This window comes from Muntiacus reevesi, chromosome 2, assembly GCF_963930625.1.
Source record: "Muntiacus reevesi chromosome 2, mMunRee1.1, whole genome shotgun sequence".
NCBI classification, from domain to species: domain Eukaryota; kingdom Metazoa; phylum Chordata; class Mammalia; order Artiodactyla; family Cervidae; genus Muntiacus; species Muntiacus reevesi.
The window spans coordinates 117,281,937-117,303,444 of NC_089250.1; positions in this window are offsets into that span (position 1 = coordinate 117,281,937).

Sequence of the window (21,508 nt, forward strand, 5' to 3'; positions counted from 1 at the left end):
ATGCCTCTTACCCTGGACCACAGTAATGGATGCAGAAATGACTGGAGGTCTGCTCTGTTGTCAGTTTAAGAGGCTCTGCGTGCGGCCCGTTTCCTCACTGCTCTGCCATCACCAATGCTCTACCAGGCACGCTAGACACCAGGAGGAGAAGGTAACACCGGTGTAGCAAAGGCTGCACCTCTGAAGGTTATACACTCAAGCTGACATAGAGTAAAACAGGGTCATACCAGCTGATCTATAAACTTAGTGAGAAATATTTATTGTATCATGCTGGCTACTTTGTGGTTATTTGTAAAGTAGCACTACTAAGCAATGGTTTACTGAGAGACTCAATGGGTGGGAGACAGACCTAGAAAAAGTAGAGTGCTATCATGATAGTAACGTCTCTGGGGATGCGGTAGTCTGCGGCATGGTGGAACTCGTTTTTAAAGTGAAAAACAAGTTGCCACATCTCCCATGCCATACACCATAAAGGTATATGTATGTGATCAAGCTCTTAATATTTTAGTAGCAACAGATACAGATGCTTCCCATATATGATAGTATATGTGATTCTAATAAAATGCTGTAAAAGTCATGCACTAAATATAGCAGCTACACTTTTTATGACTGTCTCTATTCCACTTTTCTCCCACCCTCATTCCCATCACTTTCTGCCAAAAGCACCATTAGTAAATTAGTTAAGCTTCAGGTATTTGAGAGAAAAATGATTCATCTTTTCTAATATGAGGGCTGATGTAGGCACAGAAAACTTTTCCCATTCACTTGTCTATGTTGTTTGTCTGGTCTAATAATTAATTAAAATGATATAATATAGATTAACAGAATATATATAGATATAATATAGACTAACAGAATAAAAAAATTCGATTACATATGTAAGCGATCCCTAACACACAAAAGGCTCAAAGACATTCAGGCAATCGAGGCTTTTATGCCATCTTGAGCTAAGGAGACAGAGGTAGGAGGTCCAATGGGAGGAAGACAACTCACAGGAAGATTGAGAAGAACAAATATCTAGTAAATGAATTCTTGCCATGCCATGCAGTTATATTTTTATGATATAAAAATATTATCTCTGAGATTAGCTCTCTTCTTGGTACAAGTCCTCTATATAAATTCTTTTAGGCAGTTAAGGGAGAGGTTAAAGCACAAAATTTTCCTAAATCTGCTGGTTCCTAATTACCTTTGGCTCAAAACAATCCATGGGCCAAACATGGCTCACGTGGGGGTGACATTCTCTGCTCCTCTTCACAAGAACAGAAATGTGTTTATTTATAACAGGGTTTTCCCCAGATAAAAGGAAAGAGAGGATCATTAGATTTAGATTTATCCTGGATCTACTCTTGCCCTTTCTTTTTTCAGCTCACCACCTGCACAGCTAACTTGAACAGACCTATGGATGGTCTCTCTTATCCGTTGTCTTCTAGTTGACTTCAGCCAATGGGGAATCACTTCAGGAAACTGGAGGAAGAATGACATCTTTTTTGTTTCCTGGCTTCCTCTGTTCAAAGTCATTTTGGATTTGTTTTGCTTTTTGTCTTAGCAAAGGCTTTTCTAAAGACTGCCTGCTCTATGCAGAAGAATTCTTTCCTTCAGTTTTTGGCAACACTAACTCCCATCATCTTTTTGGGTGAAAGCGGTTGTGCTACTACTGGTACTGACTATAGAATATAGACCTATCCTTGTTTTTACCCTCAATGAAAGTGAGAGTGTTAAGTATCTCAGTCACTGGACTGTTTGCGACCCCATGGCCTGTAGCGCAGCAGGCTCCTCTGTCCATGGAATTCTCCAGGCAAGAATACTGGAGAGGGTAGCCATTCCGTTCTCCAGGGGATCAAACTTATTGCATCTCTGTAAATACTCCTTTTCTAAATTAACCCTAAATTGATGGTGCCAATCATTTTCTTAGAGTAATTGACTGACTCAACAGTCTACGTGTTTTGATAAAATTCCTGTTAGATGCCTTGACTACAAGATTTTTATAGAAAATAATCCTATACTGTGTCTTCAGTGTGGACTTGACATTTAATATATTATGACTGACTAAATGAAAGAAGAAATGCATGAAGACAAGTGTCAGTAGACATTAAAAATCAATATTAAATGGAAAATCTAAATGAAGGAGTACATGTATTTTTCCAAGGCACTGGCTGGTATTTACATCATCCAAATAAATAATTTCCTTGTATCCCTTCTCTTTGTACCCCCTATCCTGCTGGATAATCCTTGGATACACTGTCTGAGTTTCAGAAGCTTACACACCAGGTTCAACCTTACAAAGGACTTAAGAGCAAACCTAGGGAAAAACTGGATCATTTTGATGCTAAAATCTGAAAAAATTGCAGGCTAAAGTTTGGTAGACCAACTTTTCTTATTCCTGGAAATAAAATGGAGCTCAGCAGTGTGAAGACTTTCCATTCTAGATATTAGACATAACCTTCTTTATAGCATCATCAAATCTTTGGAAAACAGAGAACGTAATAGAAAATAGAGTAAAGATATTCATGTGAGGACAGGTAATCAGTCAGCATCTTTGGGGAGCCAAAGACACAGTTAGAATTAAGTTTTTCCAATAAATATGTTTCCAGAATTGGAGATGGCAGAAGACCTAGACTTTTTTTTTACTGATGTTGAAAAATTGCCATGCCAGAAGAAGAGTCCAGACATTTGCATTTGCAGGGCTTTTACTCAAAGAAATCTTGCCAATCTCCCTTCAAAAAGTCTAATGTTTTGGGGCCTCTGGCACTGAATGAAGCTGACTCTGGAATATGATGGAAATCAAACATGAAGTTATTGTACTCTCTCTTCTAGATAGAATGCACAAAACTCATACTGCCAGTTTGAGGCTATAAGAGTACAAGTCTGTAGCATACAAAACACTTTCAGGAAGTGCTCCTGCATTTTCTTTCTTTTATGTTGTCATTGTGAGAGTCCAATAAGGACAGAACAACTCCTTGGGAAACTTTAGCCTATTTCAGAGGGCTACACAGAATCAAATTATTTCAGATCAATACCTGAGTTATTTGGGATTAAAAAATAATAGCAACACATGAGCTACAGAGCCCTAAGATAATAGCACATATATCATATCCTTTGTGTGTGTCACACCTTTTTCCAAACTTCACACAAGTACAACCTGTGCTATTTTTGCTTCAGAACATGCAGCAAGAAGAATACACCTTTTACTACCTGAACCAATTGGAAGTTAAAAAAAAAACAAAATCCAGAGAAAAAGGAGGGGGTAGAATTGGGTGAGAGAGAAGTAGAAGAAAGTATTACCAAAAGAAAAGCTCTCTTCTTCCCAGATGAGAGAAATCCAAGGGGAAGAGACTGATCTGACTCAGATATTACAAAATCAAACTATTTTAATCACCTTTTTAAAGATCTAACATACTGGAGGATAAACCTCAAGGAAGCTGCAAAGCGCCACTGCTGAGGGCAGCGGTTGGTGACGCAAATTCAGATGGCAGCTTGATCGAGAGGACAGGGTTAGACTCTCCCTGATCCTTTCATTCTCTTTCTCTTTTTAAGTTATTTGGAGACTCTGCATCTCCTCTCTTAATTTTTTCCTGTTTAGGGTTTGCTTGCTGCTTATACAAGTTTTTAATGGTCTCAGGTATGGCTCTGATCAATAGCCTTACTGGAATGGCAAAATCCAAGAAACCACTGCTTGTAAATTATGGGAAGTCCAAGAAAATGACCCCTTATAAGAGGATAAGATAAACTACACAAGAGGATAGTCAGACACTTACAGAAAGACCCAGGAACAGGCAATGAACCTCACAGCCAGCAAAAAGTAACTTACATAGAGCTTGGAGGCATTAAATGCATTAATTAATTAATCAGGAATAACTGGCTCTTCTTTGCACCTTTAGTCTCCAACCAGAATAAGTCTTTAACTGTGGAAATGCTATGGAGAGATAAGAAGGCAGAGGCAGCAAAGGTGAGCTGGGGATTCATGGGCTGGACATGGGAAAGTGAAAATGGGTCTAGTTAAGGCAGACTCCTCTGAAAAAGTTGAGGTGAGTGAAAAGGATGGAGCTAGAACCATAATATATATCTAAAAACACATAGAAATTCATCAGGAAAGAGCTTGGACCAACACCTGAGTGAAAAAGAGGGAGATCAGAAAAATTTCCCTTGCTTATTTTCATAATAGGGATGGTAAATGAAGGTCTCCCTACACTGAGACAAAGCCAGTGATGAAAGATGCTGACTGAAGTGCTGAGAGACAGAGGAAGGAAATCACCCCTACCAGTCATTTAATAACATTTAGGAAATTGTCAAGTCTCTTTGGTACTTTGGTGGAGATGCTCCACAGATTTTTTTAAAATAAATTTTTATTGGCTTTAGTTTTCAAAGAGGGCATTTTCTGTTTTTATTTCTCCTTTAGTGCATTGTCAACAATACAAGAGAAAGACACCTTATTTATCATCCTATAATTAAAATAAAATTTAAAGTATACCTGTAATGCAGCTGCTGCTAAGTCGCTTCAGTCGTGTCCGACTCTGTGCGACCCCGCAGACGGCAGCCCTCCAGGCTCTGCTGACCCTGGGATTCTCCAGGCAAGAACACTGGAGTGGGTTGCCATTTCCTTCTCTAAAGCATGAAAGTGAAAAGTGAAAGTGAAGTCGCTCAGTCGTGCCAGACTCTTTGCGACCCCTTGGACTGCAGCCTACCAGGCTCCTCCATCCATGGGATTTTCCAGGCAAGAGTACTGGAGTGGGGTGCCATCGCCTTCTTCATAATGCAGCTACAACAACCATAATTGTTCATGGAATTCAGTTATAGACCAGTACACGGACTAATGGAAAATACTGAACAAAATACTGAACATACAAACACACTATATGGTTAAAAGTAAAAGCGTTGCTTCCATATTTAAAAAATAAATTAAAAATACATCTTGTAACTTGTTTTGACAGTATTCTGCTTTTAGCCTTATATCATCTCCAATAAGCATTTCATTTACCTAATGAAAAACATATTTACAGTAATGAGTACACAGGGTTTTAATTTGCATATGCAAATGCATTTAATCACTAGGAATAGCTGGCAAGTAAAGAGTATGTATATAATTATTTCAGTGACTGCCCACTTTTCCAAGTTCATAAAAACACTTTATAGCTGGGATTAGAGAGTAATACTTTTTAAGGGCAAGAGATTAAATTCTTTACTGTGGGAAATGACCATAATGATCTACCAATTATTGAATCTTACTTGGTGTTAGATGCAGTCCACATATTATTTCTGTTCCACACAATACCTAAACAAGGTAGACATCATTATCCTCATTTTAGAGATGAAGAAATTAAAGTTCAGTGAGGTGAAGAAATCTACTGAAGGTCACACATTAAGAAACAAAGCTGGGATTCAAAAACCAGATCTGCTGATTCTAAAGCCTGACCTGTTTCCACTATAAGAAGAAAATCTTCAATTACCGATTTATGCTACTACATTCAAACAAGTTTTCACTTTCTAATGTTTTATATTTCATTTAGAGATTGAGAAATAAAATTGGAACAGCAAGAGGTATTTCACAGAGTAGATGAATGTTGGGTTTCCCAGATGGCTCAGTGGTAAAGAAGCTGCCTGCCCAGCAGGAGATGCAAGTTCAGTCCCTGGGTTGGGAGTATCTCCTGGAGAAGGAAAGGGCAACTCATTCCATTATTCTTGCTTGGAAAATCCCATGGACAGAGGAGCCTGGAGGGCTACAGTCTGTGGGGTTGTAAAGAGTCTGATACAATTAGTAACTTAACAACAAAAACATTTCCTAGAGTAGATAAATGTTGGTAATACCACCTGTTTACATGGATACAGAGTAGTGGCTTTGCCCTCAGTAAAATATGTAGAAAATGCCAATATGACCTCTAAGTGTGACTTGAAATTAAATATTATAAAACAATAAAAATAGTGTTCCTCAGCTTCAAGAGTTTGTTCTTTCCAGGTATCAATCCAATGGAAGTAAATGAAAATTTTTATGAATTGAGATGCAGCTAAAGCTTCAAGACAATGCAGAATGTACTAAGAGGATTAAAGGAATGTTCTAATGAGTGACTTCCCACTGAAGGAGCTACAGAGAGACAAAGGAGACACACACATCATGACTCCCCACTCCACAACAGTTTTCCTTGTGTGATTTTTATGCATTATACAAATGGATACATAGTATTAAATAAAATAATTCTAAACCTACATTTAATATATCCTATATGGTTCTTACTTACCAGTGTGATTTAACCCACCCTCACCATACAGTTTTTTCCAGGCATCCATAATGACAACATCTCCAAGCTTATATCCTCATTGACTTGACTCCACAGTTCTGTACATTACCATTTCCTGTTTAAGAAATCTTTTCTCAACCTCAACGGGAGACTCACTATACATTCTTTAAGGTTTAATGTTTTGGAAGATCTATATCTGACACCCTAGTCTTTATTGAAAGCCCCATCTTTAATTTTCAATTATACCTTTATGTGGAAACTTTCATAAAAACTCTCAAACATTGTATAATTGCTGTGCTCCTCTGTTGTTGTAATTGTTTTAAAATTGTTGTTGTCTCGCCTGGTAATTTGCCAGTTTCCTTATGGTAGAGGTCATATATTTTATATCTGATTCTTTAGCATCCTATCCTAATACATGGCACTTTATCAGGAACCCAATAAGAATTCTTGAATTAAAAGTCCAATGAACACACAAAGGCAAAAATTCCTTCTACGTACCCTATGCTCATGCTGCTTATTTAATTTCTGTCCCATTCCTGTGGTGGTGGTGCAGGGTTTTGTATAGCTGCAACTAGGTGCTTTTGTTTCCATATTCCTTTGTATTGTGTTCATGTATATGCTCCAAATTCTGATAAGGTTCAGTTCAGTCACTCAGTTGTGTCCGACTCTCTGCGACCCCATGAATCGCAGCACACCAGGTCACCCTGTCCATCACCACCTCCCGAAGTTCACTCAAACTCATGTCCATCGAGTCAGTGGTGCCATCCAGCCATCTCATCCTCTGTCGTCCCCTTCTCCTCCTGCCCCCAATCCCTTCCAGCATCAGGGTCTTTTCCAATGAGTCAACTCTTTGCATGAGGTGGCCAAAGTATTGGAGTTTCAGCTTCAGCATCCGTCCTTCCAATGAACACCTAGGACTGATCTCCTTTAGGATGAACTGCTTGGATCTCCTTGGAGTCCAAGGGACTCTCAAGAGCCTTCTCCAACACCACAGTTCAAAAGCATCAATTCTTTGGCACTCAGCTTTCTTCACAGTCCAACTCTCACATCCATACATGACCACTGGAAAACCATAGCCTTGACAAGACGGACCTTTGTTGGCAAAGTAATGTCTTTGCTTTTTAATATGCTATCTAGGTTGGTCATAACGTTCCTTCCAATGAGTAAGTGTCTTTTAATTTCACGGCTGCAATCACCATCTGCAGTGATTTTGGAGCCCCAAAAAATAAAGTCTGACACTGTTTCCACTGTTTCCCCATCTATTTGCCATGAATTGATGAGACCAGGTGCCATGATCTTAGTTTCCTGAATGTTAAGCTTTAAGCCACCTTTTTCACTCTCGTCTTTCACTTTCATCAAGAGGCTTTTTAGTTCCTCTCCACTTTCTGCCATAAAAGTGGTGTCATCTGCATATCTGAGGTATTGATATTTCTCCTGGCAATCTTGATTCCAGCTTGTGCTTCTTCCAGCCCAGCATTTCTCATGATATACTCTGTATAGTTAAATAAGCAGGGTGACAATATACAGTCTTGATGTACTCCTTTTCCTATTTGGAGCCAGTCTGTTGTTCCATGTCCATTTCCAACTGTTGCTTCCTGACCTGCACACAGGTTTCTCAAGAGGCAGGTTAGGTGGTCTGGTATTCCCATCTCTTTCAGAATTTTCCACAGTTTATTGTGATCCACACAAAGGCTTTGGCATAGTCAATAAAGCAGAAATAGATGTTTTTCTGGAATTCTCTTGCTTTTTCAATGATCCAGCAGATGTTGGCAATTTGATCTCTGATTCCTCTGCCTTTTCTAAAACCAGCTTGAACATCTGGAAGTTCACGGTTCATGTATTGCTAAAGCCTAGCTTGGAGAATTTTGAGCATTACTTTACTAGCATGTGAGATGAGTGCAATTGTGTGGTAATTTGAGCATTCTTTGGGTTTGCCTCTCTTTGGGATTGGAATGAAGACTGATGTTTTCCAGTCCTGTGGCCACTGCTGAGTTTTCCAAATTTGCTGGCATATTGAGTGCAGCACTTTCAGAGCATCAACTGGACAACTAGATGGCTATAAGAAATTATTAGGAGGAGGGCAATAGGCTTCAACAGAGTTGAGCCACACGGAATTACAGGGGTAAATGTGGTAACTTTTTTTTGCTCAGTGTATCAGTTATAAATCTGAAAATATTTTGATCATCAGCATCTCTTCTTCAGAAAAGATCTGGGCAGTTTGTGACCTTGATTGCTAATGTATTTTCTGACTAGAGTCTAAGAACTTGTTTGTGAAGTTTTTGTATTATCTTTTTATCTGTAGATTGATAGTTTCTTTTTAGGACTACTTGAAAAGAAATGAGAAAAAGGCAGAAATGAAACATTTGCCCACAGAGTCAAATAAGCAAAGAAAAAATTCCTTATCTAATTTCTTCATAAACACCAAAGGAGATCAAATCACTCATAAGAATGTGGCTGATTACTTCATTAGGTTGGAGTCATTATCTTATCTCCACCTGCTATTTAAAAAAAAAAAATTTTTTTACAAGGCAAAGGAGACTTTCCAGAAGTGATTAAAGTAAGAGTGTTCAGATGTGGATATTATCTTAGTTATTTAGTACAATTGAAAAGTTGTTTATGAAATAGAGGCTGAAGGACCAAAGAGAGATATAAACACAGAAGCAGAATGTCATAGTCATGTGATATAAGACTTGAAGGTGTTGCACTGCTGCTTTTGAGATGGAAGGGGCCACAAGCCAACAAATGGAGGTTACCTCTAGGAGCTGGAATAGGCAAGGAAACAGATTCTCCCCTGGAGATGGCAGAGCCAGAAGCATTGTTAAGGCTCAGGCAACAATTCTTGGAATATTTAACAGAAAAACATGTACCCTGAAGCATATCTGTCTGGGTGAGACTTCAACCTTCCTCTGTGACAAAATACTGACACTGGACTTGCCCTTCTTCCATAAACACTATAAAACGGGGAGGGGGTGGGGTGGTGGTGGGTGGAAACCTGTGAGACCACCACTTTCATGCACTGGAGAGGGAAAAAAAACAAAACAAAACAGGAAGCATATATCTATATTCCTTGAGAAAAAAAGTCAGGAATAAATCCCCTATTTGACTTGGTTCTCTAATTGGGGACATCCTTCCTACTGTGGTGCAAGGTAGAGAAAACTCAAGTTAAGGGACACTTTTCCTAATTGGAGGAGGAAGAGATTTCCTGGATGATGAAGCAGTTTGAATATATGGAATAGGATCTAGAAAACCAGGGAGCTGCTAGGCTCTTCAAGAGCAGGGCACCACCCCATTAATTCCAGAAGAAAGGAGTGTGGAACTGAAACCTCAGGGGAGGCTCCAGTAGTCACTGGGAGATTCTGAAGTTCCAGCTCAGCCTCAGTAGAGAGGCTACCCTGGCCTTGGTCAATCATTTGAAATCTCAGATAGGTCATCTCTTTGGAAATAAAGAAAATGTCACAGAATAAGAGCCATTCTCTAAGACTGAGAACAAATCAAAAGAGACCAACACAACACTAAGGAAAATAACCTTCAAGGGACTTTCCTGGTGGTCCAGTGGCTAAGATTCCATACTCCCAATGCAGGGGGCCCAGGTTCCATCTCTGCTCAGGGAACTAGATCCCACATGTTGCATGCCACAACAAAGATCAGAGTTAATCAGAGTTGCAAAGTCCCTTTTGTCATGTAAAGTAACACATTTGTATTCACATATTCGTATTCTTGGGATCTTAGAGGACATCCATTGGGGTGTACTTTTCTGTCGACTGTAACAAACTAATATGAATTGTTATAAGAAACACAGCTTAAACATAAAGATACGAGCAGGTTTAAATATCACAAAAACAATACATATGACATAGTTTGTAAGGCTATTCTAATATCAGAAGTTATAGACTTCAAATGAAGAGTATCACCAGAAATAGGGCAGTCATACATAGCAATGAAAGTGATGATTGATTGTGTAAAATAGAGAGCTATTGAGAAGCTGTCTAGCACAGGGTGCTCTGTGATGACCTAGGGGGATGGGAGGCACAAGAGGGAGGATATATATACACACATATAGCTAATTCACATTGCCGAATAGCAGAAACTAACAGAGCATTGTAAGCAGTTACACCATAATAAAAAAGATAAAGAGATCTTATATGTCTATTAAATTATGTGCACGTGGGCTTGCTAAGCTGCTTCAGTTGTGTGCAACTCTTTGTGACCCATGGACTGTAGCCCACCAGACTTCTCTGTCCATGGGATTCTCCAGGCAAGAATACTGGAATTGTTTTCATGCCCTCCTCTATACCCCCAAATACATGAAACAAAAATTGTCAGAATTAAAGGGAAGTACATATATATAATAATAGTGAAAATTTAATACTACTCTCTCTTAAATTGAGAGAACAAGTATATTAAAAAACTAGTAGTGATTTAGAAAACTTAAACACTATAAGTCACTTGATCTCATTCTTATTTAAGAAACATATCACCCAAAAACAGAAGGAGAGATTCTTTTCACTTATCTAGTGGTAAAGAACCCACCTGCCAGTGCAGGAGACCTAAGAGACGTGGATTCGATCCCTGGGTCAGGAAGACTCCCTGGAAGAGCACATTGCAACCCACTCTGGTATTCTCGCCTGGAGAATCCCCATGGACAGAGGAGCCTGACAGGTTACAGTCCATATGGTTGCACAGAGTCAGACATGACTGAAGTGAATTAGCATGCACACAAGTATTATTCTAGGCTATGAAACAACTCCTCCAAAATTTCAAAGGACTGGAAATCATACAACAGTATATTCCATAATCAAAATGGTCTTACACTGGAAACAATACATTTAGAAAAGCATCAAATATTGGCAAACCCTTATAAGCCTATGAGACAAAAGCTGTAAGACAAGTTTTAAAATATTAAGATAACAATTAAACACAATGTATCAAAAGTTGAAAAATGCAGAAAGTAGTGCTCAGAGGGAAGTTTACTGTTTGAAATGCTTATGGGAGAAAAGCAGAAAGGCATAAATTCAATGATTTATGCTGCCACCTGCAGCAGGGGCTTCCATGTGGCTCAGTGGTAAAGAATCCGCCTGCAATGTAGAAGACACAGGAGACGCCAGTTTGAATCCTGGGTCGGCAAAATTTCCTCCTCCAACCCACTCCAGTATTCTTGCCTGGAGAATCCCATGGACAGAGGAGCCTGGAGGGCTACAGTCCATGAGGTCAAAAAGAATCGGACATGACTGAGCACGCACATGCAGAAGCTTCCAGAAAGATGAAAAAAGAAAGTGATGTAAAATATCAACATTAGAAATAAAAGATACTACTATTCCTCAGGAATAAAAAAGATAATCACTGGATATAATAAACAATTTTAGGTTAATAAATTCAAATGATATGAAATGGACAGAAGTTTTTAAAACAACTTATTGAAAGGGACATACCTATAAATAGGAAACAGAAATAGCTATATACCAAAGAAATTGAATTTGTGATTAAAATAAGTTCCAACACACCAAAAGACCTCCAGGGCCAGACAGTTTCACTGGTGCAACACGTTCAGCAATAAAGAAGAAATAATGTTCATGTTACACAAATTTTCCAAAAATAAAGGAGGAAGTCCACTGGTCAACTCATTTTATGAGGTCAATGAAACTGATACCAGAAATAGACAGACACTGCAGGAAACGAAACAGACATTGCACTCTTAATACTCATGATTGCAAAACTTTTAAAAGTTAAAATGTTAGAAAATCAGGTATGCAATATATAACAAGGATGCAAGATATTTATGTAATCAAGTTGGTTTATCCTAGGAATACAATTGATATTAGAAATTTATTCAGTAGAGTTGACCTCATTTACAGGTTTTTAAAAAAATCATACGATACTCTAGATTCAGAAAAAATGTTCAACAAAATTCAACATCCTTTCAAAATAAAGTATCTAGGGAGATTAAGAAGTGAACTGAAATTTCTTTGATCTTAAACAGTTATTTATGCAAATACAATATATAATGAAAGTTTTCCTTGTAAGATCAATAGTAAAACAATGTATACTGAGTCACTTTTATGCAACATTGTACAAAAAGGTCTATCTAGTTCAATAAAGCAGGAAAAATAAAAAAATTGAGGTTGGAAAGAAAGAAGTAACCCTTTTTTTATTTGTAGATTGTATGATAGTATAAGTAGAAAATCCCAAAGAGTCTAAAAGAGGGGTGGGGAAAGGGGAAACTGCTAAAACTAATAACAACATTTACCAATGTTATAAGGTACAGTGTTCATATACAAACATCAATTGTCTATAAAAATTAATTATATATCCACATATTAGGAATAAATAAACTATAACAAGAAAGTTAAAACTATACCATTCAAAAACATTAATACTTAGAAATTTAATAAAACACTTCTAAGAACTCTATATTGAAAGTATAAAATATTTCTGACAGAAATTAAAGACAACCCAACTTAATAACAAGGTACACCATATTTATAGATTGATGTCCCAACAATATAAAGGTATCAATTATCTTAAATTGGTCTTTAAATTAAATGAAATATCAATCAAAATTCCAGCAGGATATTTTTCTGGAGGTTGACAAGTTAATTCTGAAGTTTATATGGAACTCTAAAGCACCAAAATTAGACAAAACAGCTTTGAAGAAGAAAAACAAAAGACTTAATCTAACTTCAATACCTATTATAATACTACAGCAATCAAGATTAAGACGTGAATTACATGGCTCATTGTAATTTTCTCTTATCTATAGTTCACAGCTAGATTCTATCTCAATCAGAAAAATCTTGAAAGTCATAAAAAGTAACTTATAAAATCATATAAATGGCTATCTGCACTCTATTTAATGTATGTATTTGGATTCCAACATGCTCAGTCATATCTGACTCTTTGCAACCCATGGACTACAGCCTGACAGGCTCCTCTGTCCATAGACGTTTACAGGAAAGAATATTGGAGTGGGTTGCCATTTCCTCCTCCAGGGGATCTCACCAACCCAGAGATCAAACTCACATTTTCTGCATTGCAGGAAGATTCTTTACAACTGACCACCTGGGAACACCATATATTTGGAGAGTCACCTAAATTTCCTAAGGATTATTTCTTAATCCAGGATAAAAATGAATACTACCAAAACTGCTAATGTATACTCAAAGAATTAGAAATGAAAATCGTCTTCCAGTCTTCATCCAACAATACACTATTATTAGATGATATTACCTTTAAATTTGAACCAGGATATTGGATCATAGGCATGATCAAAAACCTCCCAAATTGTGCCTTCCATTAAAGTTATAAATAAATATGAAACTTTTGGGTCTTAGTTGCTGAGACCTGGCTATCTTTTCTATATGGCTCTATCTGCAGCAATAAAATTAAAAGACGCCTGCTCCTTGGAAGAAAAGCTATGGCCAAACTACATAGCATGTTAAAAAGCAGAGACATTACTGTGCCTACAAAGGTCTGTATAATCAAAGCTATGGTTTTTCCAGTTGTCGTGTATGGATGTGAGAGCTGAACAATTATAAAGGCTGAGAGCCTTAGAACTGATGCCTTCAAACTGTGGTGCTAAAGAAGACTCTTGAGAGTCCCTTGGACTGCAAGGAGATAAAACCAGTCAATACTAAAGGAAATCAACCCTGAATATTCATTGGAAGGACTGATGCTGAAGTTGAACCTCCAATAATTTAGCCACTTAATTCAAAGAGCTGACTCACTGGAAAAAACCCTGATGCTGGGAAAGATCGAAGGCAGGAGGCAAAGGGGACAGAAGAGAATGAGATGGTTGGATGGCATCACCAACTCAATGGACATGAGTTTGAGCAAACTCCACGAGATGTTGGGGGACAGGGAAGCCTGGCATGCTGCAGTCCATGGGGTTGCAAAGAATCGCACATGACTGGGCAACTGAACAACATGATAAGTGTCAACTGCAGAAAGAGAGGAGAAACTTAAAATCTTACTAAGATACTAGCATCAGGAAGGTGGTAAAAATGGATATGAAAACTATTAGAAAGACTGAATCAATATGACATTTATTAGGAACTAGAATTGGATAGTGATAGCAAGAAAAAGGTTTATAAGTACCATTGTCAGCTTAAGAATGATCCAAGATAATCATTTTACCTATGGGCAATTTTAATTTTTAGGTCAAATCAACTTGGAAGTCTCAAGAAGTCTTTAAATGTGAGTCATCCAAGGCAAGGTATCCAGTAAGAAAATAAGAACTTGGCTAGAAAAAAAAAAAAAGAACATGGCTAGAGTTTTGGAGTAGATTCAGAACTGTTCATAGTAATTTGGGGGGGGGGGGTTGGTAATTAAGCTGCTTTATGCTTTAGCTCACCAATGAACTCATGGGTAGGACATATCATCTACTGTCTGGCTTCTGTCCCATTTCTCCATTGAAACCTCTAAACCCTACATATATATTCCTGTATTCTAAGGTGCAATTGCTGCTGATGGGGGAAGATGTCACCCATCCTCCTGCTCACTCCTAGTTCTCCTCACAAGTATTTCATAGTCTCTTTCTGGGCCTGCGTTGAACTGTGATGTTCTTATCTTTCTTTTTCCATGTATACAGCTTTTATCACATCCACATTTTAAGTAATAACATATACTACTATAGATTTTAACTTCTGCCCAGTGCTTTTGCCAAAGTTATAAATTCAAACTGTTCCCTCATGATTTAGCACTTCTTTCTGTTTTTCAGGCTACAGCCACCTCACATCTGGCTTATCTAAAATTGAGCATGCAATCATTGCCCAAACTATCTACTCCTAATGGTTTCCCTAATCTAAATTAATAGAATTTTCCTAGCTGTCTGAGATAGACATCTCAACACTCATTCATCTCCCTTACTTCCCACGGGACATTAAGTTTCTATTTATTTTACTCCTTAAATCACTGATTTAATCCTTGACATCAACACACTTTGAAATAGATTCTTAACTTGTCTCTGCCTCAAAGTCAACTTCACAATTTTTAAAATGTGATTCCTGAATCAGCAGCAGCAGCTTCATTTGAGTATTTGCTAGAAAAATACTGAATCAGAAACCCTGAGGGTTCTTCCCAGTAATCTGAATTTCTGGTGTTCTGACTCATGCAGTTCTCAAGCACAGGCAAAGCAATGATTAGCAGCATAGTACGTCTGTGCTGGGTTAGTGTTCAGGTAACCTGGATCCAGTGCATGTGAGTGTGTGTAAGATGAAGTGTCTCTTTTCATTACTTCCTGTCTGATAACTGAGTTCAACTACATTTTCTTGAGGATACCTATAGGAATGTTTCCGAAAGCCTTCTACATGACAAGTCCCACACAAAGTGTTTGCAGGCATGAACTCATTTAGTATCAAACAGGAACACATTGTAGTTATTATTATTATTCCCCCCATCATATATACAAGTATGGATAGATCACTTCCTCAAATCACACAACCACTAAATGAGTGCATGATTCAAATGAAAACTAAAGCAAATAAGCCTTCTGTAAACCGCTGCATTCCCCTGCCTCTAAGACTGCTCTGCACAGAGTGACAAAAACAAAACCAGTTGCTGAGATCAATAAAACATATATTATACAAGGTTTTATTAGGAATGCAGAAGTTAAGACTATATATATACATATATATATATATATATATATATATATATATATATATATATATGCCATATATATATGGTTTCCCAGGTGGTGGTAGTGGTAAAGAACCTGCTCCCCAGTGCAGGAGATATAAGAGATGCAAGTTTTGACCCCTGGGTCAGGAAGGTTCCCCTCAAGAAGGGCATGGCAACTCACTTCAGTGTTCTTGCCTAGAGAATCCCCTACACAGAGGAGCCTGGCAGGCTACATATAGTCCATAGGGTAGCAAAGAATTGGAAATGGCTGAGTGACTTAGCATGCATGTGCATACACACACACACACACACACACACACGCACACACACACACACATATATCATGTGTAACATTGACTCATATTCCTTCAAGTGAAACAGTCTCATGTTTTGATGGGCACTGAACTCAGAAAATTGGACCACAGATGATGAGGGGCATCAGGGGGTTGATTCTCATTATATTCCCCACAGGTAAATGCACTTGAAGAGAATTTCTTAGGATAAATATGTCTCATCCTGCATATTTAAAAAGTACATTTAATCTCTTCTAGTAATTAGTCTGCAGATGTGTATTTCAGGATTGAGTGAGTAAGTAAGTTCACAGAGGTTACTAATTTTTGTGAAGAACTAAAGGCAAATTTGTAATTTTCTGAAGCTGAAATAAAATACAGGCACTGGGACATTTTATAGCTCAAAATAAAGAATATTTTGAACAATTTTAGAGAAATATTTAGAAAGGCATTTGTAAAAGGCATTTTTCCTAACAAGCACTAAAATTTATTCTCCTGTGTATACTTTGTATATGTATACTTTATATATACATATTTATATAAGTACATATAGTATATTTATATATGTATATATAAAGTATATATATACTTTACCTATACATATTTTTATATAGTTAGTTAGTTGAATGGCAGAAAACCTTTTCTTCTCAGCCTGTTTTCTCTCAAGTACTTACTCCTTTTTCCTTGGTTGAAAACAGCACACACCAGTTCCAAAAGCCTGATACCTAAGACTAATTGTGGACCTATCACTTTCCCTTTCCTTGAATATCTAATCCATCACCAACTTGGAAGTTCTTACTTCTCATTGATCAAGCCCAAACACTTTTCTATGTCTCTTAATGTCACCATCTCAATCCAGAATACTGTTACCAGATCCCACATGCTGTGTGGTATGGCAAAAACATTAAAGAGAGAGAGAGAGAGAGAGAAATAAAGTAAAAAAAAAAAAAAAAAAATAGTGTCAGGACTTCCCTGGTGGTCTAGCAGTTGAGATTCTATATTTCCACTGCATGGGGCATAGGTTCAATCCCTGATTGGGGAACTAAGATCCCACATATCATGTGGTATAGCCAAAAAAGAAAAAGCTTCAAAATCCTGTTACCACTGGCTTAGACTTCTACTGTATTCCTTAATGCTCCCCTTGAGAATTACATTGTCATTAAAAACACAGACTGAACAATTTATTCTCCTGTATAAAACCAGGTGGTAGTGAATTAGATCTTTATTGGTGTAAAAAAAATTCAGTGGCTTAAAACTACAAACTATTCTCTCACACTTTCTGTTGGTCAGAAGTCCAGAAGAGCTCAACTAGGTCCTCTTGCTGTTGTTGCCAAGTCACTTCAGTCGTGTGCGACTCTGTGCGACCCCATAGACGGCAGCCCGCTATTTTCCCCCGTCCCTGGGATTCTCCAGGCAAGAACACTGGAGTGGGTTGCCATTACCTTCTCCACTGCATGAAAGTGAAAAGTGAAAGTGAAGTCGCTCAGTCGTGTTGGACTCTTAGCAATCCCATGGACTGCAGCCTACTAGGCTCCTCCGTCCAAGGGATTTTCCAGGCAAGAGTACTGGAGTGAGGTGCCATTGCCTTCTCCAAGGTCTTCTCTTTAGGGTCTCTCAGAGTTGAAATTAAGATGTTTGCAGAGGTAGAATACAGTTAGAGTTATCCAGGTAAAAAAATTGTAGTAGTCTAAGCTAATGTAGAGACAGTGACATAAAGGGAAGTTGAGAAATATTTTATAGGAGAGGATAGAAATCCCAGGAACTTGTAAGAAGACGGTCATCCATTACAGGTAAATTATCAACCAAGAAATGATGCTCAATTTCCTAAAAAGTAGGTCTGATTTGATGAGGTTCAAGCATGACTTGCTTTCCTTATGGAATATGATACAGTCTTTTTACTTTGCAAATGTCCCATGCATCTTTCTGACAGCTCCTTATATGGTGCAAAATCAAGCCATTCTGAAAACTCAAACCATTCTTTGAAGAAATTGATAGTGAACGACTCACATTTTTTTGCCTCCTCTTTCCAGGCCCTGGAACATAATATCCTACCATCTCTGCTTGGAAAAATAAAAAGAGCCAGCTCAATGTTATCTCCTCCATGAATCCTTCCCTTACTGACCCCTCAAATAATGTATTCATGTCCATTTATGCATTCCCAAGTCATTTTATTATCGTGTGACTCATAAATAATAATTGATGTAGGGTTAAGATTGTGTACATCATACTTCTCCATTGCATTAGTCTGTGTTCCCTAGAGAAACAGAATGAATAAGATAGATAATTATAAGGAACTGTCTCATTTAATTATAGAAGCTAAGAAGTCCCATGATCTGTGATCCGCACTTGGAGACCCAAAAGGGCTGAAGGTTTAGTTCCAGTCTGAGACCAGTGCCTGAGAACCAGGAAAGCCAATGATATAACTATCAGTCTGAATGCTGGAAGACACCAATGTCCAAGTGTGAAGACAATCAGATGGAAAGAGGCAAACTCTTATTCAGCTTTTTGTTCTATTCAGCTTCCAATGGTTTGGATGAGACCTACCCACATTGAGGACAGCCTCTACTTTACACCGTCTACCAATGCAAACATTAATCTTATGCAGAAATGTCCTCGCAGACATACTCAAAAATAATGTTCCACCAACTATGAGCATCCCAAATTGAGACAAAATTAACTATCACATCTATCTATACTGTGATTTTCAAGTTAGGGATATTTTATTCCTGACATTCCCAAATACATAGGAAGTGCTGAGTAAATATTTCTCAAATAAACAATTACATCTTATTAAACCACCATCCCAGCCATTTGGGGTTAAAAAGAAAGGTATAAAACGTGAACTCAATGTGGTAAGGAAATCATCCTAGCTCTGAATTGCTTGCTGGTTTCAGGGCTCCACATGTTTCCAAATGCATCTCAGCCAACAAACTTAAAAGTGGACAGGGAGACCAGCTATGTTGTTCTACAATAGATATTCACAGAATGGATAAACGAAACCCCAATAAGGAAGCATCTGCTAATGTAGAGGCAGGTCATAAACTGGATGAACTTCAGCTCCCTCACCAGTCCAGCCGCATTGCTTTGTTTTCACTGGAATGTTAAGACCTGGTATGCAGAGCTGCTTCAAAGGGTTATGGAATCTCTCACGGGTTCCAGGTAAGCGATCCTCCAGTTGGCTCATTTTAAAGGAACTCTTGAGGAAATAATAAGCCTTATTGTTTTTATCTTCCTCTTTCTCCTCTTTTCCCCTCCCAGCTTGTTTATAGAGATGATTGTTACAGGGTGTTCTAACTACCAATTAAAGCAGAAAAAAAAAAAACTAAAAAAACTCAGAAAAAACTAAAAAAAAACCTCAAAAAACTAACCATTAAGTGTTATCCCACTTGTGCAGTCTAAATACTCTCAGGAAAGTATTTTCCAAGCTATAAAACTGTCCTTAAGTAAAACTGGCTTTTGGAGATTTGATTTACAGTGAGCAATTGACATGCATTATGATCTTGAGATTTAGGGATATAATTATAATCTGGAGTAGACATTCAAGAATATAAATAAAATAGAAAGAGAGAGGTAAAAATCTATGAACTGTACATTAATATGCTAGGTTAATACACTGCTATATAAAGGAACTGCCAACCAAGACTCTACTGAGCTCCAAATAATGAGCCCTTTGAATCTTCCTATAGATTTGCAAAACAAAAATGTCATAATATCCCCATAAGACCAAATCAAAATAACATAGCTACAACTCAGTTCTTGTTTGAACAATATAAAACATTGAGTTTCATTACATTGAGCAAATAACACTAATGAATTTTCAGAATGAACTGCCTCTTAGGTAACGGGTAGTTTTCCTAAAATACACACATGTACCAGATAGAAAGGGGAGGGGAATAAGGCACTACAGCTCCCTCACAATGTACTAAGCTGGAGAAGAACTTTATTTCTTAGTTGATGAAAAAGTTAATATTTTACCGTAATACAGAGAACTACAGAACTTTGAGTTAGAAGATAAAGAGCAATGAATTTGTCCAAGTACCATATTTCATAGATGATTCTGAAAACTAGAGCTAGAATAAGAGTCACTATAAGTACTGTGTGTATTGTGTGTGTGTATGTATGTATGTGTGTGTATATATACATATATATATATAGAGAGAGAAATCAATTAAAAATCAGTCACTTTGAAAAAAATCTAATGTTTTTAATCACTCAAATACTACCTTAATTTTGCTTTTCTAATAAAAGGCTATTATATCCAGAAACATGGGATCAGTATACAGTTGACACTTGAACAACAGGGCTTGAACTGCGTGGGTCCATTATACAGGTTTTTTTTTTTTTTTTTTTTAATAAAGACAGTATCTATATTTTCATTTTACAGATCTTTAAATTAAGTGTGGGGAAAGGCTAGTGTTCAGTTAGAGATCACAGTATGTGAACTCAAAAGAATTAGGGTTAGAGTCCTGATTCTACTGAAACTGTTTCAGCTCCCTGCCCTTGGGTGAGCCATTGATCAATTCCTTTGTTTACGAGGCAGAGAGAGCAGGAGGTGAATTTTTAACTGCTGAGATGATGGTGCCCCAGATGTTGTTCGAGGGTCAACTGCATGGACACTCAGGAGATTAAAACTTCAGTTCCCGACAGACTGGAGCATGCTGCATCTCACAGAATAGTGGGGAGTGGGGGGTAGGTTTTGGTTGATTTAAACTGAGTGACTAAGCATAGCACAACACAGAGTTGGACAAAGAAAGAACAAAAAAACCCAGCTATAGCATGTCTAATAGATGAGAATATACTATACATCTACTGTATTTTTCACGCAGCAGAAGAAATACACAAAACTAAAAAAGGCCACAAAGAGTATTCATATGTTATTTTCTTAAGATGGACACACACCCTGTCCCAATTCTTTAGCCAGACCCACCAATGAAATCAGATTCATTTGATGTTTTCTTGTGATCTCCCTACTCCAAAGCACAATAGAAAGTTCCCTGGCAAAGTGCCTTCCATGGCTCCACTGGATTTAAATGGAAACTGAGGAATGACAGGAAATCAGCAGCTGCCATCTCTCAGCTCCTCTCCTACCACCGTTATGAGAGGACACCCCATGACCCGTGAAAGAGAGCGCTAAAACTAGCCAAGACCCCATCCCGCTGTTCTGACCATCATCCGTCCTGATAGTCAGAGCTGTGCCATACCAGCTGGAGTAACCATTTTGAAAATTCCTCTAAGTACTAGACAAGGGTGGTCTTTCAGAGGAATGCTATGATGGGCTCTCTGTCTTAAGCCATAATGAAGTTCCATCTCAGTCTTCCTGAGGATCCCCAAAGTGCATAAAGTTGTACAGGAAATGAATCTGCTTTTGCAGAA